Below are 23,860 nucleotides of genomic sequence, written 5' to 3' on the forward strand. Positions count from 1 at the left end.
GGGACCCCACGCCATTTCTTTATTTTAATTCTTTTTTTTTTTTACACAAAGAAAATGCACATTTCTACGTCTCCCAAATCGCACATGTTCTCAAATTCGCACATTTTTATGACAAAAAATTGCACCATATCACATTTTTTTGCTGCAAATTTGCATCTCATTAGTCAAATTCTTTTTAAAAAAATATGTGATTTTTAAAAATGTGATCAGGTGCGATTTCCGAACCTTACTAAATACGCAGCCCATTAAATCTCACCCTGGGTGTCATATGAACAAGCTGCTGAGGGTTTTCTTCCTGTGGTAGAAGGTGCAAGGTTGTCACCAATGTTCTATTCTATACTATAGCCGCAATGGGGTGTACAGATCAGCTGTGACATCACAGACAGGGACCAGTGTACACTTAGCGGGCGGAAGTTACACCTAAATAATGTATATTATCACCCACATGCCTATATACTAAGTCTTGGAGAGAGATAAAGTATAGCCACAAATACTGGTTTATAAATGTACCCTTATGTCCTTGCTGGGACTGTCAGTCTGAGGAAGGACGTGTGGCCTTACAATACTACGTCCTGCCTGGGACTGCCAGCCTGAGGGAGGAGGTGCGGCCTAACATTACTATGTCCTACCTGGGACTGCCAGCCTGAGGGAGGGGGTGTGGCCTAACATTAGGGGCGGCGCTAAGGGGGTGTGGGCGCCGGGGGGCTGTGGGACTATGGTTACTCACTGCCTTCTGCCGCCCGAGCATCTGTCTGCGCCGGGTCCCGGCTCTCCCGGCTACTGCAGTGCTTCGAATACAAAAAAGTGACACTCGGAAAATGGCTGCCCCCTTACTGCAGACAGTCTTTGAGGATGCTAGAGGATGCAGCGGCCTCCTCTAGCAACCTTAAAAACAGTCTGCTGTATGGGGGCAGCCATTTTCCGAGTGTCACTTTTTTGTTTTAGCAGCGCTGCAGCAGTAGCCGGGAGAGCTGGGACCCGGCGCAGACAGATGCTCGGGCGGCAGAAGGCAGTGAGTGCTGTTTGTTTACCCTAGGGGGGGGCCCTGTATTTTCGGCAGGGGGGCGCAGAATTAATAGTTACGCCACTGGGGAGGAGGTGCGGCCTAACATTACTACGTCCTACCTGGGACTTCCAGCCTGAGGGAGGAGGTGCGGCCTAACATTACTACGTCCTACCTGGGACTGCCAGCCTGAGGGAGGAGGTGTGGCCTAACATTACTATGTCCTACCCGGGACTGCCAGCCTGAGGGAGGAGGTGTGGCCTAACATTACTACGTCCTACCTGGGACTGCCAGCCTGAGGGAGGAGGTGTGGCCTAACTTTACTACGTCCTACCTGGGACTGCCAGCCTGAGGGAGGAGGTGCGGCCTAACATTACAACGTCCTACTTGGGACTGCCAGCCTGAGGGAGGAGGTGCGGCCTAAAATTACTACATCCTACCCGGGACTGCCAGCCTGAGGGAGGAGGCACGGCCTAACATTACTACGTCCTACCTGGGACTGCCAGCCTGAGGGAGGAGGCGCGGCCTAACATTACTACGTCCTACCTGGGACTGCCAGCCTGAGGGAGGAGGTGCGGCCTAACATTACTATGTCCTACCTGGGACTGCCAGCCTGAGGGAGGAGGTGCGGCCTAACATTACTACGTCCTACCTGGGACTTCCAGCCTAAGGGAGGAGGTGTGGCCTAACATTACTATGGCCTACCCGGGACTGCCAGCCTGAGGGAGGAAGTGCGGCCTAACATTACTATGTCCTACCCGGGACTGCCAGCCTGAGGGAGGAGGTGCGGCCTAACATTACTATGTCCTACCCGGAACTGCCAACCTGAGGGAGGAGGTGCAGCCTAACATTACTACGTCCTACCTGGGACTGCCAGCCTGAGGGAGGAGGTGCTGCCTAACATTACTATGTCCTACCTGGGACTGCCAGCCTGAGGGAGGAGGTGCTGCCTAACATTACTACGTCCTACCTGGGACTGCCAGCCTGAGGGAGGAGGTGCTGCCTAACATTACAATGTCCTACCCGGGACTGCCAGCCTGAGGAAGGACGTGCTGCCTAACATTACTACGTCCTACCTGGGACTGCCAGCCTGAGGGAGGAGGTGCTGCCTAACATTACTACGTCCTACCCGGGACTGCCAGCCTGAGGAAGGACGTGCTGCCTAACATTACTACGTCCTACCTGGGACTGCCAGCCTGAGGGAGGAGGTGCTGCCTAACATTACTATGTCCTACCCGGGACTGCCAGCCTGAGGGAGGAGGTGCGGCCTAACATTACTATGTCCTACCCGGGACTGCCAGCCTGAGGGAGGAGGTGCTGCCTAACATTACTATGTCCTACCTGGGACTGCCAGCCTGAGGGAGGAGGTGCTGCCTAACATTACTACGTCCTACCCGGGACTGCCAGCCTGAGGAAGGACGTGCTGCCTAACATTACTACGTCCTACCTGGGACTGCCAGCCTGAGGAAGGACGTGCGGCCTAACAATACTACGTTCTACTTGGGACTGCCAGCATGAGGGAGGAGGTGCGGCCTAACATTACTACGTCCTACCTGGGACTGCCATCCTGAGGAAGGACGTGCGGCCTAACAATACTACGTTCTACTTGGGACTGCCAGCATGAGAGAGGAGGTGCTGCCTAACATTACTATGTCCTACCCGGGACTGCAATGCCTGAGGGATGAGGTGCGGCCTAACATTACGATACCCTACCTGGGACTGCCAGCCTGAGGGAGGAGGTGCGGCCTAACATTACTACATCCTACCCGGGACTGCCAGCCTGAGGGAAGAGGCGCAGCCTAACATTACTATGTCCTACCTGGGACTGCCAGCCTGAGGGAGGAGGTGTGGCCTAACATTACTACGTCCTACCTGGGACTGCCAGCCTGAGGGAGGAGGTGCAGCCTAACATTACTACGTCCTACCTGGGACTGCCAGCCTGAGGGAGGAGGCGCGGCCTAACATTACTATGTCCTACCTGGGACTGCCAGCCTGAGGGAGGAGGCACAGCCTAACATTACTACATCCTACCCGGGATTGCCAGCCTGAGGGAAGAGGCGCAGCCTAACATTACTATGTCCTACCTGGGACTGCCAGCCTGAGGGAGGAGGTGTGGCCTAACATTACTACGTCCTACCTGGGACTGCCAGCCTGAGGGAGGAGGTGTGGCCTAACATTACTATGTCCTACCTGGGACTGCCAGCCTGAGGGAGGAGGTGCAGCCTAACATTACTACGTCCTACCTGGGACTGCCAGTCTGAGGGAGGAGGTGCAGCCTAACATTACTACGTCCTACCCGGGACTGCCAGCCTGAGGGAGGAGGCGCGGCCTAACATTACTACGTCCTACCCGGGACTGCCAGCCTGAGGGAGGAGGCGCGGCCTAACATTACTACGTCCTACCTGGGACTGCCAGCCTGAGGGAGGAGGTGCGGCCTAACATTACTACGTCCTACCTGGGACTGCCAGCCTGAGGGAGGACCTACAGTGGAACATAACTATTCTTGACCTTTTACAGTGGTTCCTTAGCGTCTGGACCTGTAGGGTTCTGACTGTATTTACTAAGCGTCAGCTCTCCAAAGTCGCCGACTTGTTGGTAGTTCTGCCATCAGGTTTTAAAACAACAATACTATTAAATGTTTAACCTGGTGGCCACACAAGCACATCCCGCTGTGACCCTTGGCTGGTGGTGGCACAGCAGCCCCAGATAATGGTAAAATGCAGTGCAAATAAATTCTTGATCGCTGCAGTGAGCATCATTAATAGACAGACCCCATTTACATGCATTCTGTTCTTTTCAGGCCCTACCTGCAGATCAAGCTTTGTACTGCACTACAGAGTGTGTCGGAGCCCTGGCTACGCTGTAGTAAGACTCTGCTTTCCTTTTTTGATAACTCTTATAATAAATTGACATTTATCATTATATATATATATATATAAATATAAACAGCACTTACCCCCCTTTAAACGGTTGAAACAGCTGTCAGGTGTACAGCTGTTGTTGTGTGCAATCATGTTTGTACAATAAATCAACTTTTCTTCACCATCCACCCGTGTGCCGGTTCCTATCCTTCTACAACCAAGGGGGGTAAGTGCTGTTCATGTTCTAAAACTTTATGTTCCTGGCACCGGGACTTTTTCTATTTAGAGTGCCATCCTGCAAACCAAAAGTCTATATATATATATATATATATATATATATATATATATATATATATATATATATATCTCTTATATATTTAGCCAGATCTGTCACTCAAACCCAGTCTCTAACGGTGGGCGGGGCTCCACATACACACAGACCTGGCCAACGTCATACACTGCCCTGGCTTCTACACCAGGCAGCTGCAGCAAGTCACCGCCCACCAACCCCCTCAGCGCAAACACCCCCACCCCCTCTGCCCCACGGGTGCACAGCATGCCCCCAACCCCACCCCCTTCACCTTCTCTCTGCCGCCCACACCGCCCCTCCCGCCGCCCACACCGCCCCTCCCAGCACAAATACCCTCCGTCCGAGGACGCACCCCCCCACACACACACCCGGCCAGAACTGTGTCTCGCTGGCTCCGCCCACATTGCCCGCCCCTTACTACACGCCGTCCAAAGGCGCATCCCCCCACACCCGGCCGGATCCACAGACGGACAGCAGTGCTGAGGCTGCCTCCGCACACACTGCCCGCCCACAGCCGCCCGCACAGCGCACCGCCAGCCGCTGCCAGCTACATTACGCCGCAGCAGAGAGCAGATCCAGCCGAGATGTGAGGCTGCCTCCGCACACACTGCCCGCCCACAGCCGCCCGGATCGCAGGTGCACAGTGCACCGCTAGCCTGCCACCTGCCGCTGCTGCCTCAAGCTGCCCACAGCTGCCGCTGCACGATGCTGTCCTGGACATCATGCCACCCAGCGCCACCCTCCAGCCCCTCCTCACGACGCACTGTGGATGACCTGCTGCCGCTGACCAACACTCTAATTCACAGTAAGTACCTACCCACTGTCACCCCTGCTGACGCTGACCACCACTGATTAGCTCCCTAACTACCATCCCACCACCCCATACCACTACAATGCCTCTCCCACCATGGGGTGCTGGGTGCCATAATAGGTGTGCTAAAGTAGTAAACAGCCCCAGTACATGCAGCATTTACAACTGTAGTAGGCTTATGGCACCCAACACCCCATACCACTACACCACCAACGCCGCTTCGAACACACCTCTCCTCCCTTACTGCACTATCACCCCTGCTGCCACTGACCACCACTGTACAGGACCCGACCTACCATCCCACCACCCCATACCACTACACCACCAACCCCGCATCTAACGCACCTCTCCTCCCTTACCGAACACACCTCTCCTCCCTTACTGCACTATCACCCCTGCTGCCACTGACCACCACTGTACAGGACCCGACCTACCATCCCACAACCCCATACCACTACACCACCAACAGCTCTCCCACCATGGGGTGCTGGGTGCCATAATAGGTGTGCTCAAGTATTAAACAGGCCCAGTACGTGCAGCATTTACTGTGGCACCCAACACCCCATACCACTACACCACCAACCCCGCATCTAACGCACCTCTCCTCCCTTACCGCACTCTCACCCCTGCTGCCACTGACCCCCACTGTAAACTTCCATCCCACCACCCCATACCACTACACCACCAACGCCTCTCCCACCATGGGGTGCTGAGTGCCATAATAGGTGTGCTAAAGTCCTCAACACACCAGGGTTTCCATCGCAGCCCAGTACGTGCTGCATTTACAACTTTAGCAGCCTTATTGCACCCAGCACCCAATACCACTACACCACCAACAACGCCACTTCATACACACCTCTCCTCCCTTACCGCACTCTCACTAACCTGCTGCAGCAAACCACCACTGTACAGGACCCTAAGTACAATCCCACCACCCCATACCACTACACCACCAACCCCTCTCCCCCCATGGGGTAGTGGGGGCCTCGGCATTTTGGCTGTCGGGATTCCGGCGTCGGGATTTTGAACGCCGGGATCCCGACCGCCGGGATTCAGTACTGAATCCCTCCAATACTCACTACTACTACTACACACACACACACACATGCATGCCTCCAATACTCACTACTACACACACACACATGCATGCCTCTAATACTCACTACCACACACACACACACATCCATGCCTCCAGTACTCACAACTATACACACACACACCCATGCCTCCAATACTCACAACTACACACACACACACCCATCCATGCCTCCAATACACACACACGCGCGCGCGCCCGCGCACCGACCCATGCCTCACAATACTCACAACTCCATGCCACATGCTTCACACTACTTACCCTTTATCTCTATTAACTCCTGCACTCTACACCACTCACAAAACACACAACCTCACTTTTTACACTCACATCTGCAATACACATGCACCTCACACTACTTCACCTTACACATCCCCACATCTATTTACACTCTCCATAACCTGCTGCCACCAAACGTCACTCTCCACCACCATATGTAAGTACCACCCACCACCCCATAACAGTTCACCAACAACGCCTCTTCTAACACACCTCTCCTCCCTTAAACATTTCATCTCACACTATATTGTGTGGGTTTAGACACACACACACACACACACACACACACACACACATGCATGCCTCCAATACTCACTACTACTACACACACACACACATGCATGCCTCCAATACTCACTACTACACACACACACACACACATCCATGCCTCCAGTACTCACAACTACACACACACACACACACACACACACACACCCATCCATGCCTCCAATACTCACACACGCGTGTGCGCACAGACCCATGCCTCACAATACTCACAACTCCATATATATATATATATATATATATATATATATATATATATATATATGTATGTGTGTGTGTGTGTGTGTGTCTAGTGTCCATGAGTCTCTGAAACACTGCCATCTGCTGGCAGAGAGTGAAACTACACCTCCTTCTCACACATGCACAAACACAGAAGGTAGCAGACTAGCCTTCAAAGCGGTATGGTGAAGAGAGATAAAGTACCAACCCGCCAGCTCCTAACTGCCATTTTCCCATCACGTCTGTATTTTAGCTGTTAGGACATAGATCCCTTTAATGATTTAGCGTGTAGGATTTCTTTGTGCCCGTTTAGGTGCCATAGGACATATTTTGGCTCACTTGTTGCCCATTCCTGGTTGCTGCTCCGTGTCTCCCTGGGAGATGCAGGGACTGGGGCTAGGGAAGACAGACACAGAAAAGCACATTGACTTTGTTGCCAGAGCAATTAGCAGGCTGAGAGCAGCAGCAGCTCCTGTTAGCTAGCTGGTACCGCAGCTCTCACATTCCTCTGCTCAGGGCACAGATAAGGAAGTGTTGAGTAACCATCAGGGGTGTGTGCTGGCGGTGAGGAGGGGGAGAGGAGACCTGACAGGCTGCAGCCATTCAACGGCACATTGCAGAGGAGGAGCTGGGGCTGCTCACCTGCCTGCTGCTGCTACCACATTCCACAGCGGCACAGAGGACACAGCACTGAGCCCAGGACGTCCCCCAGCCGGAGCAGCAGCTGCAGAACCTCAGGTAGGAGCCCACCTGTGTATTGTTATACCCTATCTCCTCTGCCCCCGGGCACCTGCTGGCAGTACAGTTCCATGAGTTACCTGCTGCCATGACTTTGAAGAATATGAGGAAGTGTTATTTTGAGTGATAACAATAATCTATTACAGTGCAGCAGGAGTGAGGTAGGGTGCGGGGAGTTAGGTGTATGTATAGAGGTTACTATGTATCATTGGGTATCAGGGTGATCGCCCATTACAGTGTGGCAGGAGTGAGGTATGGCATGGGGAGTTAGGTGTATGTATAGATGTTACTATGTATCACTGTGTATCAGGGTGATAGCCCATTACAGTGTAGCAGGAGTGAGGTAGGGTGCGGGGAGTTAGGTGTATGTATAGAGGTTACTATGTATCACTGTGTATCAGGGTGATCGCCCATTACAGTGTAGCAGGAGTGAGGTAGGGTGCAGGGAGTTAGGTGTATGTATAGATGTTACTATGTATCACTGGGTATCAGGGTGATAGCCCATTACAGTGTGGCAGGAGTGAGGTAGGGTGCGGGGAGTTAGGTGTATGTATAGATGTTACTACGTATCACTGTGTATCAGGGTGATAGCCCATTACAGTGTAGCACGAGTGAGGTAGGGTGCAGGGAGTTAGGTGTATGTTACTTACTATGTATCACTGGGTATCAGGGTGATAGCCCATTACAGTGTAGCAGGAGTGAGGTAGGGTGCGGGGAGTTAGGTGTATGTATAGAGGTTACTATGTATCATTGGGTATCAGGGTGATCGCCCATTACAGTGTGGCAGGAGTGAGGTATGGCATGTGGAGTTAGGTGTATGTATAGATGTTACTATGTATCACTGTGTATCAGGGTGATAGCCCATTACAGTGTAGCAGGAGTGAGGTAGGGTGCGGGGAGTTAGGTGTATGTATAGATGTTACTACGTATAACTGTGTATCAGGGTGATAGCCCATTACAGTGTAGCAGGAGTGAGGTAGGGTGCGGGGAGTTAGGTGTATGTATAGAGGTTACTACGTATTATTGGGTATCAGGGTGATCGCCCATTACAGTGTAGCAGGAGTGAGGTATGGCATGGGGAGTTAGGTGTATGTATAGATGTTACTATGTAGCACTGTGTATCAGGGTGATAGCCCATTACAGTGTAGCAGGAGTGAGGTAGGGTGCGGGGAGTTAGGTGTATGTATAGAGGTTACTATGTATTATTGGGTATCAGGGTGATCGCCCATTACAGTGTAACAGGAGTGAGGTATGGCATGGGGAGTTAGGTGTATGTATAGATGTTACTATGTATCATTGGGTATCAGGGTGATAGCCCATTACAGTGTAGCAGGAGTGAGGTATGGCATGGGGAGTTAGGTGTATGTATAGATGTTACTATGTATCACTGGGTATCAGGGTGATAGCCCATTACAGTGTGGCAGGAGTGAGGTAGGGTGCGGGGAGTTAGGTGTATGTATAGATGTTACTACGTATCACTGTGTATCAGGGTGATAGCCCATTACAGTGTAGCACGAGTGAGGTAGGGTGCAGGGAGTTAGGTGTATGTATAGATGTTACTATGTATCACTGTGTATCAGGGTGATAGCCCATTACAGTGTAGCAGGAGTGAGGTAGGGTGCGGGGAGTTAGGTGTATGTATAGAGGTTACTGTGTATCACTGGGTATCAGGGTGATAGCCCATTACAGTGCAGCAGGAGTGAGGTAGGGTGCGGGGAGTTAGGTGTATGTATAGAGGTTACTGTGTATCACTGGGTATCAGGGTGATAGCCCATTACAGTGTGGCAGGAGTGAGGTAGGGTGCGGGGAGTTAGGTGTATGTATAGATGTTACTATGTATCACTGTGTATCAGGGTGATAGCCCATTACAGTGCAGCAGGAGTGAGGTAGGGTGCGGGGAGTTAGGTGTATGTATAGATGTTACTATGTATCACTGTGCATCAGGGTGATAGCCCATTACAGTGTGGCAGGAGTGAGGTAGGGTGCGGGGAGTTAGGTGTATGTATAGAGGTTACTATGTATCATTGGGTATCAGGGTGATAGCCCATTACAGTGTAACAGGAGTGAGGTAGGGTGCGGGGAGTTAGGTGTATGTATAGATGTTACTTTGTATCACTGTGTATCAAGGTGATAGCCCATTACAGTGTGGCAGGAGTGAGGTAGGGTGCGGGGAGTTAGGTGTATGTTACTATGTGTCACTGTGTATCAGGGTGATAGCCCATTACAGTGTAGCAGGAGTGAGGTATGGCACGGGGAGTTGGGTGTATGTATAGAGGTTACTATGTATCACTGGGTATCAGGGTGATAGCCCATTACAGTGTAGCAGGAGTGAGGTATGGCACGGGGAGTTAGGTGTATGTATAGATGTTACTATGTATCACTGTGTATCACTGTGAATCAGCCCATTACAGTGCAGCAGGAGTGAGGTAGGGTGCAGGGAGTTAGGTGTATGTATAGATGTTACTATGTATCACTGGGTATCAGGGTGATAGCCCATTACAGTGCAGCAGGAGTGAGGTAGGGTGCAGGGAGTTAGGTGTATGTATAGATGTTACTATGTATCACTGGGTATCAGGGTGATAGCCCATTACAGTGTAGCAGGAGTGAGGTATGGCACGGGGAGTTAGGTGTATGTATAGATGTTACTATGTATCACTGTGTATCACTGTGAATCAGCCCATTACAGTGCAGCAGGAGTGAGGTAGGGTGCAGGGAGTTAGGTGTATCTTATGTATAGATGTGACTATATCTGACTTTGACACTGAGGGGGAAATTTACTAAAGGAAATTTGTAAAAAAATAGGTGTATTTGTATCCAGAAATACACTTATTTTTGACATTTACTATCCCGAAAATACGGCAATTCGTATTGGTATTGATAGCACATGAATACCAATACGAATTGCCGTATTTTCAGGATAGTAAATGTCAAAAATAAGTGTATTTCTGGATACAAATACACCTATTTTTTTTACAAATTTCCTTTAGTAAATTTCCCCCTGAGAGTGGGGTGTGACTAGTACCCCACAGGACAATGTATCTGAGATAGTAAGGGAGGGAGCCAGAGTTCTCAGGCTGAGCAGGTGCCACGGGCCTGTATATTGTGAATGATCTGTGTACATACAGTAAATAGTGCAGGGGAAGTACAAGAACTGTGCCAGTAATGCGGAAGGACGTACAGAGCGCTCTCATTAACTCCTTCCTGGCTGCGCAGCCTGGGTTACACCAGGACCAGTAACAAGCAAGGTGCCTGCAAAGTCATGGGATACTTCATTCCATCTCATACAGACAGTGCATACACATTATCCATAGCACATGTACTTGCCAGGTGAGCTTACAGTCCAGCGGCTTGTCCACAGTAGCACAGGCTGAGGTCTCATGGTGTCGTTTCCTTGGCTTACAGCAGTATCTGCATTAAGTGTAGTGTGCCAGTGTAATAAATATAATATGATATATTGGGCCGAGAGCCCCAGAGTTCTGCTAAGCGGGCACAGGGCATGATGCGATGTGATGCCCGGGCTAAGCCACAAGTCACCCCTGCTAATTATTCCCTGGCATCGTCACACACATGCCTATTATCCTGCAGTGATGCTAAGCGGGCACAGGGCATGATGCGATGTGATGCCCGGGCTAAGCCACAAGTCACCCCTGGCATCGTCACACACATGCCTATTATCCTGCAGTGATGCTATGTTCGTGTACGCTGCTGCTGAGTGCACCCAAAGGGGCTTGTCTCATTCCCCATAGGTCTGTGCTGTGTTGCAGGCCACAATGCCAGGAAAGGGTTAAATAGTGGTTTCTGTGGCAGTCGCTCTGTAGAATGAGACGAGCCACTCGTTTTATCTGCTGTAGGTTTGACATCATTTAAAAAAAAAAAAAAGAACGTTTCCTGGCTGACTACAATGTCTCATCGGAACGTGGGATAAATATATCTTCTGGGTACGTCGGCTCAGCTGAGGAGCATTACCCCCCAACAGCCAGCTGGACAGGGAAATATTCTACATAACATACACAGTTAGGTGTCATATAGGCACAATGCATATCACTTATCTATCTATCTATCTATCTATCTATCTATCTATCTATCTATCTATCTATCTATCTATCTATCCTGTTACCTTTTTGGGGAAAAACAGAATGAGAGATAGATACATTTACATCATCAGCGCCATTTGCCAGCACATTACCAAGTATAGTATCTCTTACTAACTGCTTTGGGGCTAATCTACATTTGGATATAGTCATTGTACAAGATTCCTCTCAGATGTGGCGGTACACACCCACGATTCTAGTGATATGTTCACAATCTCTTTTCAAAATCTCTCCATATATGGAACTAGCCACACCCTGCGGGAGGAGCAGGACACGCCCACTCAATCGGGCGCTGTGCATAATTCTATTACCAACTATAATCTCCCTGAAACTAGTTTTCAAAAGTAGACAAGTATATTTTTGGGTCTGGATTCTCATCTGTTACCTCTGCGTCTGCTGGAGATCTGCATTTGACACATCTGTAGGTCTAATCGTCAGGTATTGTGGGGGTATGAGACTGAGGAATGTCAGTGAGGGGTTAATAAAGGCCAGGCTGATATGTCACAAAATTGGGCCCAGTTCAGGTTAATTCACAGGGCTCCGAATTTGATTATTGAATGACCACGTATGCCAGCGCAGTGATTGACACCCTGTGGGCATTTGGCGGCGGTAATGTAGCGTTTTCCATAAGTTTTTTGCGTATGCATGCCCCTCTGTGCATGTGTCAGTGCGGGCTGGTGGGGAGGGATTCAGGAGATCCCTCTCTGAATAATATATATGCAGCAACGTATCTCAGGTGAAATGCAGGCTTGAATTAGGCCAGCCCCAGAACCTGTGTAATTCATGAGTTTCCCAGTGTAAAGGCATGTTATAGAAAGCCTGTTTATAGCGTACACATGTTCCATGCGCTGCAATGTGCATTGTGTTAGTGGGGAGTGTACATGGAGTTCCGTCTTCCGGATTCCAGCCGAGATGTGACATTCCCACGTTGTTGTAGTGTTTGAGCCGCGGCTGCAGTATGTGACGAGGCTCCCGGAACGTGATCTGGGTGTGTGCGCAGCTTCCTGGCTGTCTGTAAGGAATGTATAACCCCAGGTGCTCCTGTCATGCTGTATAGTCACAGAGAGGTGGCATGCAGAGGGTTAATCCGTGCATTGTACATACTTCCTCTATAGGCTTACCAAACTGTTCCTTTAAACCGGGACGCTCATCAATTACACAGGTTCTGTGGCTGATTAAAACCAGGTGAGATGCAGGTTTGAAGTCAACCAGCCCCAGAACATGTGTAATTCATTATTGTCCCGGTTTAGGTAAACCTTTCTGCATAGGGCACTATTTTACCACACCGTCAGGCTGCGGGGAGGTTGCCCCTGGAGTAGAACTACTCCGAAGCTTATCGCTGCTTTGGAGTAGTTGTACCACGTGGGCAATACAGGGCAAGTGGCATCTTCGCAGTGTAAGCATAATCATGGAGTTTAGGTTCCAGCGAGATCTGTGACACAGACATCTGCTTCCCTCATTGCAGATGGTATCAGTCAGTATTGGGCAATGGCTTCTGTGGTGCAGACTGAGAAGTCCTAAATAAGGTTACATTGGTCTGAAAGCAGCTGACGGCGATTCCTCTACCCTAGCATGCAATGATTCTCACACGCTATAGGGATATAGTAAGGACTATTCCTGCCGGGCAGCGAAACCCCGCACGGCCAAAAGCCGTGCCGCACACAGTAGTTGTTAATGGACACTATTGCGTCCATTCACAGGGGACGGCCACGGATCCCACCACTGGAAGGGACGGCTGCTGGGCTGTGGCCATCCCCACCATTGTAAACTGCTGTGTGCGGAACAGCTTCCTGGCTGTGCGGGGTATCACTGCCCCGCAGCAGCCGGAGCGTGTGAAATAGCCCTAACGGGGGTGTGATAGGGAACTGCGCTGCGCAACCAGTCTGCGCTGGGCACACTATTCTATTCCCCCGGAACGTCCTAGTGGATGGTAGGGCATGCAATACCGCCTGTCGGCACATGTCGGCTGAAAAAAAAAAGTGAAAAACCCCATGTTGACTGTCAACATACACACTGACAACCTATTGCTTGTGTCGAGCTTCCAACCACATCGATCTTAAGCAGGTCGATCTATTTGGGGTATCGACGTAAGCTGTGTCAACCTTTAGTGGTCGACCCAATGCATGTTGATCTTTAGTGTGTCTACCCAACGACCGTATACCCATCTGAGGGTCTGAAGATGGCGTTAGATAGCAGGGAAAGTCTGCAGTTCCTGCTGGGAACGATGTGACGGATCCCCAGCATTGGTTTGCTAATGCAGGAGATATGGGAGACGTAAAGAGATACAGTAGTCATTAAGGGGTCCAGCGACAGACTGGGCCGCCGAATCGGCCCTGGCATTTGTGCACGTGCCAGATCTTTGTAGCGCGCGCACACATGCACTGTGCATGCGCGCACCTTCTCTCCCGGCTTGCGTGCCCAGAGAAAGTGGCCGGACCCGCCGCGACTCCAGCCTCTCTCTCTCTGCGCCGATCGGGAGGCGGAGCCTCCACCTTGCAAGAAGAAATCAGCATTTGTCAGAAGTGCCAGATGGCCAGTCAGGCCATGAAGAGGTCTATGTACTTAGCCTTGGACAATGATAAAGTGGAGAGAGATAAAGAGCCTCTCCAGCCAATCTGCTAACTCTAACTGCCATGTTACAGGCATTGTTTAAAAATGACAGTTTGGAACTGATTGGCATTTTATCTCTGTCCACTTTAACTTTCTTCAAGGCTTAAGGCCCCCATACACTAGGGTGACTTCACCGAGCGGAGAAGTCACCCGCAACCCCCCCCCCCCCCCCCTTGAACCACCCGTGACCTTCCCTTGAAAGATGACAGATCGGAGCTGATTGGCCGGTTGTCTTTATCTCTCGGCAATAATTAGTACATCTGCCCTTTGAATTCTCTCCACGTTATCTCTCTCCAAAGGTTTGATACATCTCCCCATGTTCTGTTTTAGACTTTTCTTAAATAATAATGAAACACGTTCCTCCTGCGGGGGTCAGGGTAATGCAGTGTTACATGTGTGCGTGCACCAACACGGTTCCTCCTCATTCATCTCCTAACATCATGTGACTCTGGCAGCCAAGCAGAAAGCATCCCTGGAATCTGCGCTTCTTACTGGGAAGACCCGGAACATGTGGGCTGGAGCTGCCATAACGCTGTCACCTCGCAGTGTCTCAGGCCCCCAGTGCATTTCAGCGAAGTCAGACATTGCAACACTTCCAGGGAGATTGCTGTGACTGTGGGGAATCCCTCCGGCTGCCACACCAGCATTGCCTGGGTCTGGTTCCCACACAGAGAGGTTTATGCAGGTGACCGCTGCTGGGTACACTCTAAGCGCCAGTGCCGGTTTCACACACTCCGGCTCCTGCCGGACGGTGAAATCCCGCACGGCCAGGGAGCCGTGCCGCACACAGTAGATTATCATGGAGGGGATGGCCACAGCCCGGCAGCCGTCCCTTCCAGTTGCGGGATCCGGCTGCAGCCGTGCGGCCGGGCCGTGGCCGTCCTGTGTGAATGGACACAATAGTGTCCATTCACAACTAATGTGTGCGGCACGGCTCCCTGGCCGTGCGGGATTTCACCGTCTGGCAGGAGCCGGAGTGTGTGAAACCGGCCATAGGGTGGACACAATGAAGGTCAGAAGACATTAGGCATACTTACTTACCCTCCCGGGATGGCAGGGAGGGTCGCTAAATTCAGGTCCCGCACCCGGCCCTCCAGGAGGGTAGGCAAGCCTCCTGCATTTGGGGATGGCCATCGACCATCGATGATAACAAAACATCGATGGTTTATGGCTGATGTTGAATAGTTTTGACATCGATGGGGGAGAACCAGATGGTTTGCCACCATCGATGTCAGGCTTAACTGAATAGTTTCATTTTTCTTTTTTCATCTAGGGGCTGGGACACTGAGCATAGCTCCGCCCTTGACACCTGTGAAGCCCCGCCCCCGTATTTTGATTGACCCAGAGGCCAATCTTTCAAAGCAAATGGATGACCATCAATATATAAAAACATCAAGGGTCATCCATTGCATACTTATACACTATCGATGATGCCATCGATGGCAACCAACGATGGCAAAGGAAGCGATGGCCATCCCTAATACTTACTTACCCTCCCGGAATGGCAGGGAGGGTCGCGAAATTCAGGTCCCGCACCCGGCCCTCCGGAAGGGTAGGCAAGCCTCCTGCATTCCTGGGCAGGCATATCAGCCCTCCCACAGACCCCTCCTCAGCCAGTAAAATACCGGCATACATGGCTCTTCAGGGAGGGGCATGTCTAAATTATGCAAATTGGGCCATTTAGCTCCGCCCCTCACTGGAGAGCCACGAAAAATGTAGAATTTACGTAATGGGGCGGGGCTTAAAGACCGCAAGCTCCGCCCACAGCCCCGGAAGTGCTGCAGAGAGTCTCCTCTCTAGGCTTCCTCCAGGGAGGAGACTCAAAAAGTAGGCAAGGAAGCACTGAGGTCAACACGTGAAATAGGTCAAAAGGGCTAAGGTCATATACCAAATAAATGACAGTTAGAAGCTGAGCAGTTGATATGAGAAACTTCTCCATTTTGTCTCTCTCCAAGCCTTAAAGCATCTCCCCCAAGCAGTGGTACGCTGAAGGTCATACCCACCCTAACATGCCAACCTGATGACATACTTTTTATCACTCTTCAGCTTTAATATATATATTTATTTATTTACTATTGCCACTTTCCAGTGCTTTCGGGTTTGTGGGTCCCAGAATGCTTTGCACTTGATGCCTGTTCTGTAGTTGTCCTTTGTTGCTTAGTACATGTCTGTTGATTGCAGGCTGCATATCTCGCCTGGCCTCCGTACATAATAACACAGATAGTGTGAGACTGCGGCCCAGCACGGAGGAAGCTTTTTAGGGGAAAAACAAATAATCTTGTGTGCGCCAGAGCGATAAGCGCGGTGCTTTGATGCAGTGATAATGTCAGGTTGCAGCGCAGTTTTCCGAGCGACTGTCCTTACATGTATGGAAGCGTTTATCGCAAGCGGTGACATTTTGGTTCTGAGTGACTGGGTATCTCTTCTGTAATAATGCTAATTGTGTTCCAAGCTACTTTTTTTTTTATAAAGCTGCATAAAGTTACAAGTAAATGACATACTGCATACTGATAGGTATGTTTATATCCGATGCCGTGTCCTGAGCACGCTGCTGACACTCACCTGCGCTCACGACATCACTATAGTCAAGTGCGCTGCAGGCAAGAGGGGGCCGGGGACAGGAAGCTGGGCGTCCGGTGCGACCTTGGGTCGCTGGGCATCTGGGCCCATTTGAGGCAACCCAAAGCTGGGCAAAGCAACACTATAGCTTAGGCCTGAAACATTCAACATCCAGTCCCCCAGCAACTGTGGAACTACATATCCCAGCATGCTCTGCTGCAGTTTTGCTGTTAGGGCATGCTACAATTGTGACCTGACATGCTGGAATGTGTAGTTCCACAGCAGCTGGAGGGCCACATGTTGTATATCCCTGCCATACTCTCTGGGACAGAAACACTGGGGTATCTATGGGTGCAGTGTGTCCAGAGGGGTGGTATGGGGCTCCGACAGTGGGGATCCAGACAGTCATGATCCCGACTGCCGGTGCTCCGACAGAGGGACGAGCGCAAAGAAGCCCCTTGCAGGTTCTATTTTCCCTCTATGGGTGTAGTGGACCCCTCAGGGGAGAATAGCCACTGTGAGTCGGGATCCCCCCTGTTGGAGCACCGTCAGTCAGGATCCCGACGTCTGGATACTTTCTGTCAGGATCCCCACTGTCGGAGCATTATCCGGCACCCTTTAATGCTACTCACCTTTTCGTCGGTCTGGCAGCACAGTGTCAAAAATCACTGGGAAAATGGCTACTGTGCGTGCACAATAGAGATGTCCTCAGGAGCCATATTCCCGGAGACCTGAGCATGCTCAGTAGACTTTGGAACAACAGAGTCAACTGCACCTGCGCATCTCCTACATTTTACATTGTAAGTTTTTATTGAACACACATAGGGACCGATTCAGACCAATTCACTGCGCTGTGAGTGTTCCGGAGCCCAGCAAGCAGGTAGCCGCCTCCCTGGCGAACATATGCACCCCGCCATTTGGAGAAGGAGGCCGCAGATGACGTCAGATAGTGATGATGTCAGATAGTGATGACGTCAGATAGTGATGACGTCAGATAGTGATGATGTCAGCGGCCGTCCTCCTGACAGCCGGGGAACACATGCATGTTCTGGGGTAAGTGAGCCTTTGCTCACTGCCTTCAGGGGGACGTGTCACGTATGCGTACAGTGTGCATGCACGGTCAGTCGCTAATCGCTCAGGCTACGAACTCTCAGCCCAGCGTGTGGGTGGGAATCGGCCCCAGAGATACTAAGCATGGTGTGTGATGTGCAGGGAAGCCGGAACTGCCAGGTGCGCTCGTCCACTAGTGACACATTCCACAGAACGATCGGTATAACCCGTGGCCGTCTCAGGGAACTAGAGATTATTGGCTGACATGGAATATTTTACACGAATGTTATTTATTTCTCTCCCCAGGCTGCTAGTATGGTATTGGTCCATAGGTCAACAGTAGCTAGGTTGGCACCTTATGGTCGACATTGCAATGGACATGAACATGAAAAACTCACACCGAACATTGCATGCCGACCTTGTGCATGTTGATTGTCGACCCTTTATGACCACTAATATACTACAAAGAGCTGCTACCCCCACTCAGTCTGTCTCCTCTGCTCTCATGATGCTGACATGTGACAGATTTCCCATAAGCTGCGGCCAGTAGCAGCGGGGTATCCCCAGCGTGTGGGAGGGAGATCTGTATATGAGTCACAATGCAGCTCAGGTTTCACAAACACTCACTCAGATGTGCTGTGATAACATCGGCCCAACTCACAATGCGATACATGACCACATTGCACGGATCAGTTATTGCATGCAGGGAAAGAGCGAGTGATCATGGCACTATCAGGGTATGTTTCACTAAACACTGGCCGGGTCCATCGGACACACACAGCTGATCACACTGGCCGGGTCCATCGGACACACACAGCTGATCACACTGCCGGGTCCATCGGACACACACAGCTGATCACACTGGCCGGGTCCATCGGACACACACAGCTGATCACACTGGCCGGGTCCATCGGACACACACACAGCTGATCACACTGGCTGGGTCCATCAGTCACACACAGCTGATCACACTGGCCGGGTCCATCGGACACGCACACAGCTGATCACACTGGCCGGGTCCATCAGACACACACACAGCTGATCACACTGGCCGGGTCCATCGGACACACACAGCTGATCACACTGACCGGGTCCATCAGACACACACAGCTGATCACACTGGCCGGGTCCATCGGACACACACAGCTGATCACACTGACCGGGTCCATCAGACACACACAGCTGATCACACTGGCCGGGTCCATCGGACACACACAGCTGATCACACTGGCCGGGTCCATCAGACACACACACAGCTGATCACACTGGCCGGGTCCATCACACACACAGCTGATCACACTGGCCGGGTCCATCAGTCACACACAGCTGATCACACTGGCCGGGTCCATCAGACGCACACAGCTAATCACACTGGCTGGTCCATCAGACACATACAGCTGATCACACTGGCCAGGTCCATCAGACACACACACAGCTGATCACACTGGCCGGGTCCATCACACACACAGCTGATCACACTGGCCGGGTCCATCAGATACACACACAGCTGATCACACTGGCCGGGTCACACACAGCTGATCACACTGGCCTGGTCCATCGGACACACACAGCTGATCACACTGGCCGGGTCCATCAGACACACACAGCTGATCACACTGGCCGGGCCCATCAGACACACACAGCTGATCACACTGGCCGGGCCCATCAGATACACACAGCTGATCACACTGGCTGGGTCCATCACACACACACAGCTGATCACACTGGCCGGGTCCATCGGACACACACAGCTGATCACACTGGCCGGGTCCATCAGACACACACAGCTGATCACACTGGCCAGGTCCATCAGACACACACAGCTGATCACACTGGCCGGGTCCATCAGACACACACACAGCTGATCACACTGGCCGGGTCCATCAGACACACACACAGCTGATCAAACTGGCCGGGTCCATCAGACACACACACAGCTGATCACACTGGCCGGGTCCATCGGACACACACAGCTAATCACACTGGCCGGGTCCATCAGACACACACACAGCTGATCACACTGGTCGGGTCCATCGGACACACACAGCTGATCACACTGGCCGGGTCCATCCGACACACACAGCTAATCACACTGGCCGGGTCCATCAGACACACACACAGCTGATCACACTGGTCGGGTCCATCGGACACACACAGCTGATCACACTGGCCGGGTCCATCAGACACACACAGCTGATCACACTGGCCGGGTCCATCGGACACACACAGCTAATCACACTGGTTGGGTCCATCAGATACACACACAGCTGATCACACTGGCCGGGTCCATCGGACACACACAGCTGATCACACTGGCCGGGTCCATCGGACACACACAGCTGATCACACTGGCCGGGTCCATCAGATACACACAGCTGATCACACTGGACGGGTCACACACACACACAGCTGATCACACTGGCCTGGTCCATCGGACACACACAGCTGATCACACTGGCCGGGTCCATCAGACACACACAGCTGATCACACTGGCCGGGTCCATCAGACACACACACAGCTGATCACACTGGCCGGGTCCATCGGACACACACAGCTGATCACACTGGCCGGGTTACACACACACACAGCTGATCACACTGGCCGGGTCCATTAGACACACACAGCTGATCACACTGGCCGGGTCCATCACACACACACACAGCTGATCACACTGGCCGGGTCCATCAGACACACACAGCTGATCACACTGGCTGGGTTCATCAGACACACACAGCTGATCACACTGGCCGGGTCCATCACACACACACACAGCTGATCACACTGGCTGGGTTCATCAGACACACACAGCTGATCACACTGGCCGGGTCCATCAGACACACACAGCTGATCACACTGGCCGGGTCCATCAGACACACACACAGCTGATCACACTGGCCGGGTCCATCAGACACACACAGCTGATCACACTGGCTGGGTTCATCAGACACACACAGCTGATCACACTGGCCGGGTTACACACACACACAGCTGATCACACTGGCCGGGTCCATTAGACACACACAGCTGATCACACTGGCCGGGTCCATCACACACACACACAGCTGATCACACTGGCCGGGTCCATCAGACACACACAGCTGATCACACTGGCTGGGTTCATCAGACACACACAGCTGATCACACTGGCCGGGTCCATCACACACACACACAGCTGATCACACTGGCTGGGTTCATCAGACACACACAGCTGATCACACTGGCCGGGTCCATCGGACACACACAGCTGATCACACTGGCCGGATCCATCAGACACACACAGCTGATCACACTGGCCGGATCCATCAGACACACACAGCTGATCACACTGGCCAGGTCCATCATACACACACACACAGCTGATCACACTGGCCGGGTCCATCGGACACACACAGCTGATCACACTGGCCGGGTCCATCGGTCATACACAGCTGATCACACTGGCCGGGTCCATCAGACACACACAGCTGATCACATTGGCCGGGTCCATCAGACACACACAGCTGATCACACTGGCCGGGTCCATCAGACACACAGCTGATCACAGTGGCCGGGTCCATCGGACACACACAGCTGATCACACTGGCCGGGTCCATCAGACACACACAGCTGATCACACTGGCCGGGTCCATCAGACACACACACACAGCTGATCACACTGGCCGGGTCCATCAGACACACACACACAGCTGATCACACTGGCCGGGTCCATCGGACACACACAGCTGATCACACTGGCCGGGTCCATCAGACACACACAGCTGATCACACTGGCCGGGTCCATCAGACACACACAGCTGATCACATTGGCCGGGTCCATCAGACACACACAGCTGATCACACTGGCCGGGTCCATCAGACACACACAGCTTATCACACTGGCCGGGTCCATCGGACACACACAGCTGATCACACTGGCCAGGTCCATCGGTCATACACATATCTGATCACAATGGCCGGGTCCATCGGACACACAGCTGATCACAGTGGCCGGGTCCATCGGACACACACACACACAGCCAGAGCCGGCCCTAGCCTAAATGACGCCCTAGGCAAGATCTTGGCTGGTGCCCCCTAGCACCGCCACTAGTTCCGCCTCTGACCCTGCTCCCCTTTCCCAGCACCATCAACCCTCATCATAGCAATCATCATTTTGGTGCTCCTACCCGCAATATTTTAAATAGAAACAGTGCACACATTCGGTGCGCAGCCCAAACAGGGGTGTGTTCTTGCCTAGTTTGCCTATGCCTAAAGCCGACTCTGCACACAGCTGATCACACTGGCCGGGTCCATCAGACACACACAGCTGATCACACTGGCCGGGTCCATCAGACACACACAGCTGATCACACTGGCCGGGTCCATCAGACACACACAGCTGATCACACTGGCCGGGTCCATCAGACACACACACAGCTGATCACACTGACCGGGTCCATCAGACACACACAGCTGATCACACTGGCCGGGTCCATCAGACACACAGCTGATCACACTGACCGGGTCCTTTAGACACACACACAGCTGATCACACTAGCCGGGTCCATCAGACACACACAGCTGATCACACTGGCCGGGTCCATCAGACACACACACAGCTGATCACACTGGCCAGGTCCATCAGACACACACACAGCTGATCACACTGGCCAGGTCCATCATACACACACACACAGCTGATCACACTGGCCAGGTCCATCATACACACACACACAGCTGATCACACTGGCCGGGTCCATCGGTCATACACATATCTGATCACAATGGCCGGGTCCATCGGACACACAGCTGATCACAGTGGCCGGGTCCATCGGACACACACACACACAGCCAGAGCCGGCCCTAGCCTAAATGACGCCCTAGGCAAGATCTTGGCTGGTGCCCCCTAGCACCGCCACTAGTTCCGCCTCTGACCCTGCTCCCCTTTCCCAGCACCATCAACCCTCATCATAGCAATCATCATTTTGGTGCTCCTACCCGCAATATTTTAAATAGAAACAGTGCACACATTCGGTGCGCAGCCCAAACAGGGGTGTGTTCTTGCCTAGTTTGCCTATGCCTAAAGCCGACTCTGCACACAGCTGATCACACTGGCCGGGTCCATCAGACACACACAGCTGATCACACTGGCCGGGTCCATCAGACACACACAGCTGATCACACTGGCCGGGTCCATCAGACACACACAGCTGATCACACTGGCCGGGTCCATCAGACACACACAGCTGATCACACTGGCCGGGTCCATCAGACACACACACAGCTGATCACACTGACCGGGTCCATCAGACACACACAGCTGATCACACTGGCCGGGTCCATCAGACACACAGCTGATCACACTGACCGGGTCCTTTAGACACACACACAGCTGATCACACTAGCCGGGTCCATCAGACACACACAGCTGATCACACTGGCCGGGTCCATCAGACACACACACAGCTGATCACACTGGCCAGGTCCATCAGACACACACACAGCTGATCACACTGGCCAGGTCCATCATACACACACACACAGCTGATCACACTGGCTGGGTCCATCAGACACACACAGCTAATCACACTGGCCGGGTCCATCAGACACACACAGCTGATTACACTGGCCGGGTCCATCAGACACACACAGCTGATCACACTGGCTGGGTCCATCAGACACACACAGCTGATCACACTGGCCGGGTCCATCAGACACACACACACAGCTGATCACACTGGCCGGGTCCATCAGACACACACAGCTGATCACACTGGCCGGGTCCATCAGACACACACAGCTGATCACACTGGCCGGGTCCATCAGACACACACAGCTGATCACACTGGCCGGGTCCATCAGACACACACACAGCTGATCACACTGACCGGGTCCATCAGACACACACACAGCTGATCACACTAGCCGGGTCCATCAGACACACACAGCTGATCACACTGGCCGGGTCCAT

At 52.2% G+C, this 23,860-nt stretch overlaps 1 protein-coding gene across 1 annotated transcript in view; it reads left to right on the top strand.

The window, feature by feature from the left end:
• The first annotated feature begins 7,341 nt into the window (after positions 1-7,341).
• Positions 7,342-23,860, top strand: part of PTK2B (protein tyrosine kinase 2 beta) — a 109,787-nt gene continuing 93,268 nt past the window's right edge. The window contains exon 1 of the mRNA XM_083175056.1: positions 7,342-7,602. The gene's annotated coding sequence lies outside the window, so the exon portion shown is untranslated. The remainder of the gene's footprint in view (positions 7,603-23,860) is intronic.

The sequence above is a fragment of the Crinia signifera genome, chromosome 3 (assembly GCF_055691185.1).
Source record: "Crinia signifera chromosome 3, ASM5569118v1, whole genome shotgun sequence".
NCBI lineage: Eukaryota > Metazoa > Chordata > Amphibia > Anura > Myobatrachidae > Crinia > Crinia signifera.